Genomic DNA, 9,432 nt, shown 5'->3' on the forward strand with positions numbered 1-9,432 from the left:
GACTATGTAGAGAGACCCGTGTATAGACTCAGGCGGTCCTCCATACATGAAATGTTGAGAGGGAAAAACGTCTTCGGGACATTAGCAACACTCGCTGATTTACTGACTATACGCAAGAGATTAGATTCTAGGTCATATTCACCACTGAATTTCCTAGAAGATAATCTATCTTATCTCATTACTCCTATTTCATGATCGAAATGGTAATAGATAAATGTATTACTCTGATTTCATGATCGAATCCATGGTTGATCTCATGAAATGGTAATAGATGTTACTACGATTTCATGGTCGAATCCACGGCTGATCTCATGAAATGGTAATATCACCACTAATTTTATTACTCCTATTTCATAGTCAAATCTGCGATTCCATGAGATGGTGATGAAATTATCATTTTATTATTCTGAATCCATAGTCCAATCCGCTGCTGATTTTATGGATTGATAATAAAATAACCACTCATCTTATTACTCAGTTTCATGAATTATTCTCCACAGAATTTCATAAATCAGTAATAAATACCCAACAACCGGGCATCTGGACCATCACTGAGTAAGCCCCACAAAAATGGTGCGAGTGTACTCGACAATGATGCACGACTGAGCACCCTGATGAACGAACGGGTGTCCAAAAAATATGAAATAATGAGGAATCCTTCGCAAATCAAGAAAAAACAATGAATATTAATAAAATAATAAGAGGCGCCCAAGGCCGGGCCCACCAGCCGGCCGGCCGGCCGTGCCCTAGCCATGGTCGTCACGTGCCTCTCCCATTATTTTCCTTATTTTTTATTATTTCGTGAACTCACGAAAACTCCTTGGTATTAGCAACTTTCCTTGTTTTTGCAAAACTCGTGAATTTTCCATAACTTGGTTGATTCACGAAATAATATTATTATAAAATAAGAAGAGGTGTGCGGGACCGGGTAACCTAACCGGCCGTCCATGCCTAAGCCGTAGCCGGTCCCATACCTCACAATCCTTAGCCTTTTAAATTATTATTCCCTAATCTCACGAAACTCCTCTGTTTCAACAAAAACTCGTGGATTCTCCATAACTTCAAGGATTCTCCATAACTTCAAGGATTCATGAAAAATAATATAATAGGAAAAGGTGTGCGGGACCGGGCAAACTAGCCGGCCGGCCATGCCCTAGACATGGTCGGTCCCTCAACTTGCAATCCATAATCTTGCATAATAATTATTTTCCTCAATTCATGAAACTCCTGGGTTTGAGCAAAATTCATGATTTCTCCATATTTTCTCAAATATTGCTCAATTCACGAAAAACCAAAAGCCAACATAGTCGCACGACTGGCTAGTCTCTCACGACAATTTTAAAAATTAAAACACTTTTATTTTAATATTTTCAAAATATTGATGAATTGAGCAAACATGCTCATGCCAACAATAATCGAGAATTCTCAGTCAAGATGAAACTCTTCTGAAAATTCACTATGTTGCTTGAACGCGCATCAGAAAATACTGAAACTCTCAGTATGGAAACACGGACACCACGGAAACACGTGCATGCCTCCATGACCGAACAGAGTCATTCCTAGGGCTTGCACAAAGCCGGTCCCACATGTTTTCATAATTCTGACCTAATTTGTTCAATTGCTCACACTGGGCCCGAACTCTCTCCAACCAACTGGAGAACCCTTTAAATGACCAACAATTGGTCCCGTGACCACCAAGAGATGGTTTCATGCTCTCTTGGTGGGTCCTCATCTCTCATACCTAGGTTTTTCACCTAACACTGAATCCAGCAATATTTCAATAAATGATGAAACCTGCATTTAATCATCGTTCTTTCACCAACTCTCAAACTGAGAACCCTAGTGCGTGCTCACTCGAGCACTGCGCATCACATGGACGCTCGTCATCCCATGTGGTCGGTCCCTCTTCACTCATGACCAATTTTCATCAATTCACCAATTGTTGAAGGATTGAACAAAAAATTATGGTTTCGAACAAACGCTCCACAAATCACCATTCTGAGCAAATTCAAACTCAAAATTATGTTGATTCAGCAATAAACATCCAAATTAATAATATTCGATAATTCACCAATATTTTTGATCAATATTTTATTGGGTCACGGCACCAGTAAATAATTCTTTGAATTGAGAAATACTTGCTCAGTTGCTCGAATATTGATTCAACCATCAATATTCGGTAATTCATCAGTAGTTTGTCGAATTGAGCAACACTTGCTCAATTGCACGTCAAATTATCGATATTCAGTGTTTTGGTGAATTGAGCAACACTTGCTCAGTTGCACACCAAAATTATCAAATTCGTCGAATTGAGCAATACTTTCTCAGTTGCTCGACAAACTCTTAATATTCGGCAATTCGTCGAGTTGAGCAATACTTGCTCAGTCTCTAGTCAGTAATTCATTGACATCTCAGAGAAATACATGTTCAATCCATGAATATCCGAGTATTCACCACTTATGATCGATTCAACAAAATTAGACTCACAGTCTAAATCAGTCAACAACTGACCAACTAATACACGTCTGCCTTGCAGACTCCACGATTCGTGAAATCTCAATCACGTCACAAATGGGGGATATCACTCAGGGTTTTGGCTGGCGGTCTACGGCACGTGGATTTATCCACAATGAGAAATGTGCGTAAGTCGTGTAAACGGTGGAAGGAGCTAGTAAAGTAGTGGGTGCACGATCAGTCAAGTCTCTGCATGACATGGAACTGACTTTACCACGATCTCCCCACTTTCCCACTCTTTTACTCAAGAAACCGTCACACTTACAGGGATCAGTAGTACAACATTATGGCAATATAAATAAGTCTAAATCGAGGAAATCAGAGAGTATCAATCGAATATCATCAATCATCGATTATCATCATTATCCGTCAACAACTCGATATAAACTTATTCACAGAACTCAACTTCAGCAGTTCAGCAATATTGCAGAAACCTTCAACACACCCACAATCCTTGATCATCACTGATCCCACACAACTCTCAGCTTCCCTCATACAGATCAACCCATCTCCCTCTTTGCGACCGAATTGACTCTGGAACGGCCATTGTCTTGGTTTAGGCCGGAGTCATACAAATTGATTTCCCGAATCTAAGCACCTCTTTTGCAGCGGTGTATCTGTGTAAGGTTCAGCAGTTCGCTCGGTTGAGGAGTCTCGACAGCACGCTCGACTCTCCACTTTCCTAGAAAACCAGCAAACCGTTTTCCCCATCTGCAGATTGGCGACCACAGTGGGAGATTAATCTCTCGGTTGCAATCTTTCATTTTCGCAAGATGGTTGGTCTTAGATCTAATTCAATTTCTCAAAACACCAGTCAGAGTCTTTCAAATGGTGACGCTTCTCTAACTCACCCGAATGATTCTGGTAACATTCATCATCCGTACTTTACTACTCCCTTTTCATCTATTGGTGCATTTGATGGAGAAATTCCGTCACTAGCTGAACTGGCACGAAGGAAAGAGATTTTGGAAAGGAACATAAATCGATTGAAAAGAGAAATTGATAATTTTTTCAACTGCATGGTGGATCTGACAAGAATCTTAGGAGCTCAAGTTGTGGAATTAGCCTCCTCTGGCTCCTCCAGTCTCTCATCTGGCTCCTCTGGCTCCTCCAGTCTCTCATCCTGATGGGGGAGTGGAATTAGCTCTAGTAACGACCGGGGGCGTTACACTCGAAGAAAAATTGGGGGTGGCGACAGCGGCCATGGCTCTGGTGATTGGAGGTGTCATGCCTAAGGGAATGTTTCCTACGCCACTGGTGTTTATGGTTTAGGATGTAGTACCACGAGACGCGTTGATCGTGCTGGTAGGCGGTGCATTGATGTCGCCGGCATGAATGTCGACACCAAGGGTGTTGTCAGCGCCAGTAACATCAGGATTTATCGTTGTTCCAGACCTAAGATCCACCATCTTGAATTTGAGAAAATTGAAATGAAATTGAAAATTGATCTTGCAACCGAGAGATTAATCTCCCACTATGGTCGCCAATTGTTTGATGGTAAAAACTGATTATGCTGTTTTTGGTAAATTTTGGGTGTGCTGATGAGAAACGAATTAAAACGCTAAACAAATGCACAGCACAAGAGTACTTTTAGACTCGAGAGATCAATCTGTAAGACTATGGCCTAAACCAAGAAATGGTTGTTCCAGATTCAATTCGGTCACAAGGTGAAGGAGAAGGTTTGATATCAGAGAGGGAAGCGAAGAAGGTGTGTGAGTTCAGAATGTTGAATTATGAAGGTGTAGCTGTTTTATAACTTATATCAGAAAATGTTTTCTGGCTACTTGCGTTGATAGCACTTGTGTTCTGTTATTGTCGCAATAGGTTGAAAACCTATTTATACAAGTCATTTGAGTGCAACCCTGATCTCGTAGGAAGTGGAGAAGATTAAGTAGTGGAGTAGTGGGGTTGTGTAAAAGGTGGTGATCATCACGTGGTCACACCTTCACCCACTACTCTCATCGTTGTTAATTGTTCGTCCTTTCCTGACACGTTCTCGTAATTGGCGTGTTGCACGCCGCACGCTGTAAACCGCCAGACCAATACCCCAGTAAGTATCCCCAGTTTGTGACGTGTTTGATGTCTCGAGCAAGTGGGTCAAGTAATGGGGACTTGCCCGCAAAGAATAGCATATGGTGCTATTAGGTTAAACAACTAAGTTATTTATGAAATATTGCATGTAATCGATGCACGTAAAGCATCTCCTTTAAGCAGCTCAAAATAATCGATGTGCATGAAGCATCGTTGTTTTAGAGCTCGATTGAATAAGTTGTGGATTTGGCATCTTAAAAGGAAGAACGTGACCGACGCCCTTTGGGCGATCGTTTGGTAGCTCTATGGGTGAAATACTGCTTGGTCGACTGCTCTTCACGGAAGGGGGGTGTCCGATGATCATAGAAGCACCTCATCAATCATCTAATATCTGATCTAAGCCGTCCGACCAAGCTAGCGAAGTTGAACGGACGAGATGGTTTTGCGGCAGCTGCTTGCTGTCGTTGATTTTAGGGTTTGGAAAACCGTGCGGATAACCCTAGTTTGGTCAATCGAACCAAAGCGTCGGGCGCTGCTTTGAACAGGCCGATTGGCCATGTGTGAAGACGAGCCGTTAGTGAGTATGGTGACATCTCCTAGGTCATCTAAAATTGGATCTAAGCCACACGATTTGGCTGGCAAAGATGGGTGGTCACGATCGATTTGCGGCAGTTGTATAACGCCGCTTATTCAATTTAAGGTTTCAAAGGCTACGCGATCACTCTTCTTTGGGCGCGTGATTCAACGCGTTTCTGGTTTGCCGCGGGCAGGTCGATAGACCAAGAATGTAGTTGGGTCGTTGGTAATCATGCTAGTACCCTTTTGATCATTCGATAGAAGATCTAAGCCGTCCAACTAGGATAGCTAAGTTGGACGGTCGTGATGTTTTGTGACCTTTTTGGCCGACCTTAACTCGTTTGAGCTATTTTTCAACAGCATGATCACTTTACTTTGGGAAATCGCTTCTTTGCACCTATGAATTCCCATGTGAGGTTCGATCGGCTAAAGATGAAGGTGAGTTGCCAGTGAACACAACGACGCCTCTTTGATCGTCCGAAACACGATCTACGCCGTCCAACTTGGCTGGCTAAGTTGGACGGTCGTGATGCTTTTAAGACCGTTATGGTCGGTCTAGCTCGTTTGAGCTCGTTTTTCCAATAACGCAATCATCCTTATTGGGGTTGGCGTTCGACGACGTCAGAGCTAGGTAGAGTCCGACCGGCTGGGATAGTAGTGGACCCACCTGTGGTCAATACGGCGATCGCCTATTTCCGCCAGGAGTAGTCTAGGCTTGCTGAATCGTGCGGCCCAATCGTGTGGCCATGATCATTTTTAAGACTGATATTAACAGTCTAGATTTTCCCTAAGGAATTTAAGCGTGTTCGATCGAGCTAACTTAAAAGTGCGTTCGATACAAAATTCTCTTTGTCAGAGAGTGATGCAGCCTATGTGAGTACTTCCGTGCATATCTTAACACTGACACTTCGGGATATTCATGCTACTCTGCTGAGAGTGAACATTTAATCGTCATGTCATGTCAATATTCAGAGTTCGGCTGGGAACAAAGCATAGGAAAATACTAGGAAAGTCATGCATTAGTGAATAATGCTGGTGAAAGATAAAATTCACAGAATATTTTGGGATTGTTGTTGCATGCACCATTCTGAGTGAATTTCATATATACATATATATATTGAATTTCTCAATACATATGTGAGCGAAGAGGCTTAAGCACTCATTGCTTTTTAGATGGCTTTTGTTCCTTTGTATGACAGCGCATTAAATACAGGGTCTAAGATTTTACCCCTTGAACTAAAAACCACCATCAACAACTTGATAAGTGAATCCTATTGTGTTTGGTTAAGTCTGAACCTTTTTATCAAGTAACATACTTCATTGTTGTATTGTCTCGATCTCATATTCATAGACAATCACATGAAGTGTGAACCGATTAGTTGTATTGTCTCAACTCAATTCATTGACAATCACTTTAGGAGAAAGGACTTATAGGTAGGAAAAGTTTTATCTTGAAGTATATTTGGGTACCCTCTCCTTTTCAATTGGTATCAGAGCAGGAAAACACGAAAAGATCCAACAATCTGTGTTTGGTGCGATCCAACCTATAAGAATTGAATCTAATGAATGATTCAGTCAATGTAAAGCAAGACATCAAGAGTTTTGAATTAACACTTGATGATGGCATCTACGATTCAATATTTGAAGAAATCACCTCTAGAGATTCTACGAGATAAGTTAATCTTGTTAATAATGTAGAAACCAATGACGACTGGAAAATACGTCTACAAGAAGGGTTAGATAAAATTTACGATGATGATGACTCGGATGTTGAACAACAAGTAGAAGAGAATATCTCAGAATACTCTAAATTACTGGATCCTTTGAAAAATGAAAAACTGAGAACTTCGGATTTTCTTGGTTTTATGACTCCTTTTTGTCGTGAGAACAATAAATTGAGGAAGGTTTTTCAAGGATATCATATTGGTTACCAAACCAGTGATTGTCTTCTTAAAGATCGTAAAGATGATCTAAATTCTAAGAAATTAGAATGTGAAAAACTTCGAAGAGAACTGTTTTTGTCGGAAAAGAAACGTGCTGAATCGGAAGCAATGTTTAATTCTCAACAAGTACAGGTTCTTGAAGAAAAAGCCAGTGCTAGTATCTCTCAAACAAAATTTTTAGAGAAAGAGCTTGATGTTGCTCTTTAAAAAATTCACTTGTTGGAAGAGAAACTTGTTGAATCAGATGCAAGGATTAACTCTCAACAGAAGAGTTTTCAAGAGAAATAAGGTGTATATCTCTCACGAGAAAAATGCCTTGAGGCTGATCTAGCCGGTGCTCTTGATAAAATCAATACGTTGGAAGAAGAAAATTTAGAACTGAAAAAATCCAATGAAAGCTCAAACAATTTAACCTCAATGTTAGAAGCAAGTAGAAATCATTGTGATACACTAGGATTGGGCTATAAGAGAATAGATGCTTCAAATATTAGCAAAGAGGTAAAATTTGTTAAAGCTACAAATTCTTCTCAATCAGAGGCTTCCACTGATGACAAAGATGCTCATATTTCTTGTAAAAAAGTAAAGCCAGTCAAGCCTAAGAATTGTGTTCAACCAGCAGCAATCAAAAAATGCACTTCTGCTAATGTCAAGAAAGCAACAACGTTGAACAAGGATAAGAAGAAGAAGAAGAAGAAAACTCGTCGTGCTCCAATGCAAGAGGATCCACAAAAAGGTAACACTAAAACTCATAATTCTTATATTTATACTAAGCATTGTTATTATTGTGGTAATAAAGGACACTTGCAATGGGGATGCAAAGTTCGTAAGATGCAAGATGCACTTTCTTTTGTATCAAACGAATTGGCTAAGTTTTGTCCTCATAAGAATTCAGATCGCTATTGTCCTAAGTTTAGGCAAAATAATTATTATAATGATGGTTCAAATTTTGCATATCACTCGACAAGGTCATCTCATAAAACACCCGAATATAGAAAGACAAATAACTTTGTAAATGCAAAGACAAGATCTGATATTCCAAATTGGAGAAAGGGTGTTTCGAAAAATATTCAAAAGGACAATGATCCTAATGGTATGAAGGAGAAAGCTGCTCCTGCAAAACCCAACTCTAAATGGGTCCCGAAGTCCTCCATAGCCAAGAAGGGACCAAAATTTAGTCACAAGAATGACTCTCAGCTGTTAATTGTTGGTGACAATAATTACAAGAGTCTTCTTGAAAGGTTAAAGAAATACATTATGTATGAAATCTCTTTTACTAGTAAAGGTTGTGATAATGACACTCTTCATCACAAGTCAAACAAGAAAAACAATAGATGGAACAAGAGAAACCAAACCAAGCAAGGGGTCAAGAATGATGATTCTGTCTTAGTCACTCGTGATGAACAAGATAAGGATCAACTCAACACAACCTAGTTGTGTTAGAATGTGCATACTCACCTTGGTGCTCAATTTTATGAAAGTTGAGGAAGCACATGAAACTGAGCACATGATCTCTCGGTTATTATATGGCTAATTAACATCTTTAGGAGATTTCTTTTCTTCTATACTCATACTTTATTTATCTATATTTAAGGTTTTGATAGAAACGGTAATTTTGAGTTTATGATGTTGATATCTACTGATAATATATGTGTATCTCTTGTTTTTACGGTTAAAACGAGCTAAAAATCACTGAATTCAGACATCGTATGCAAAAGTTATGTCAAAAACAGTTTAGTGTTGTGATCCGTCACAAGTAACACTTGGGGTACCGATCCTAGTGATAGGTGCAATATGGGGAACCGATCCTAGTGAGAGGTCCCCATACGAAGAAGTGTAAAACTGTTTTGCCCATAACTTCTTCGTTCGAACTCGGAATGACCTCATTCTTTTTGCGTTGTTTTCGCAATTCAATTCCCTAGAAGATAGAGGCAATTTCAATACTTGATTCTTTATTGAATATTTATGGTGTATTGCATTTGTGTTTATGAGATGTATGTTTTCGGTCTTCATAACCTTAAAATTCAATCTCATAATATTGTGAACCTTTGTGGTTTGGTTGACTTTTTGATTTAGCAGGATTAAGTTCTAACCCATGTTGGTAGGCTTTATCAAAGAATCATGAGGGGTTCTGATAGAAACAATATGTGAAAAAGTCACAATATGTTGAATCGGTTTTGGTTTAGCATAAAAGCATATGTGTTTCAACGGTTTTCAACTTTTGCTTGCAATTGTTAAAACCGATTTTCAACCTTTCTCTGGTAAAGGTTGGTTGTTGTTATTCTTTTATTTTCGCATAAGGATGACAACATGATGATATTTCGATACCAATTCTCCCTGGACGAATATGCAATCATGTTGGAGAAGTGGA

This window comes from Papaver somniferum, chromosome 2, assembly GCF_003573695.1.
Source record: "Papaver somniferum cultivar HN1 chromosome 2, ASM357369v1, whole genome shotgun sequence".
Classification (NCBI taxonomy): Eukaryota; Viridiplantae; Streptophyta; class Magnoliopsida; order Ranunculales; family Papaveraceae; genus Papaver; species Papaver somniferum.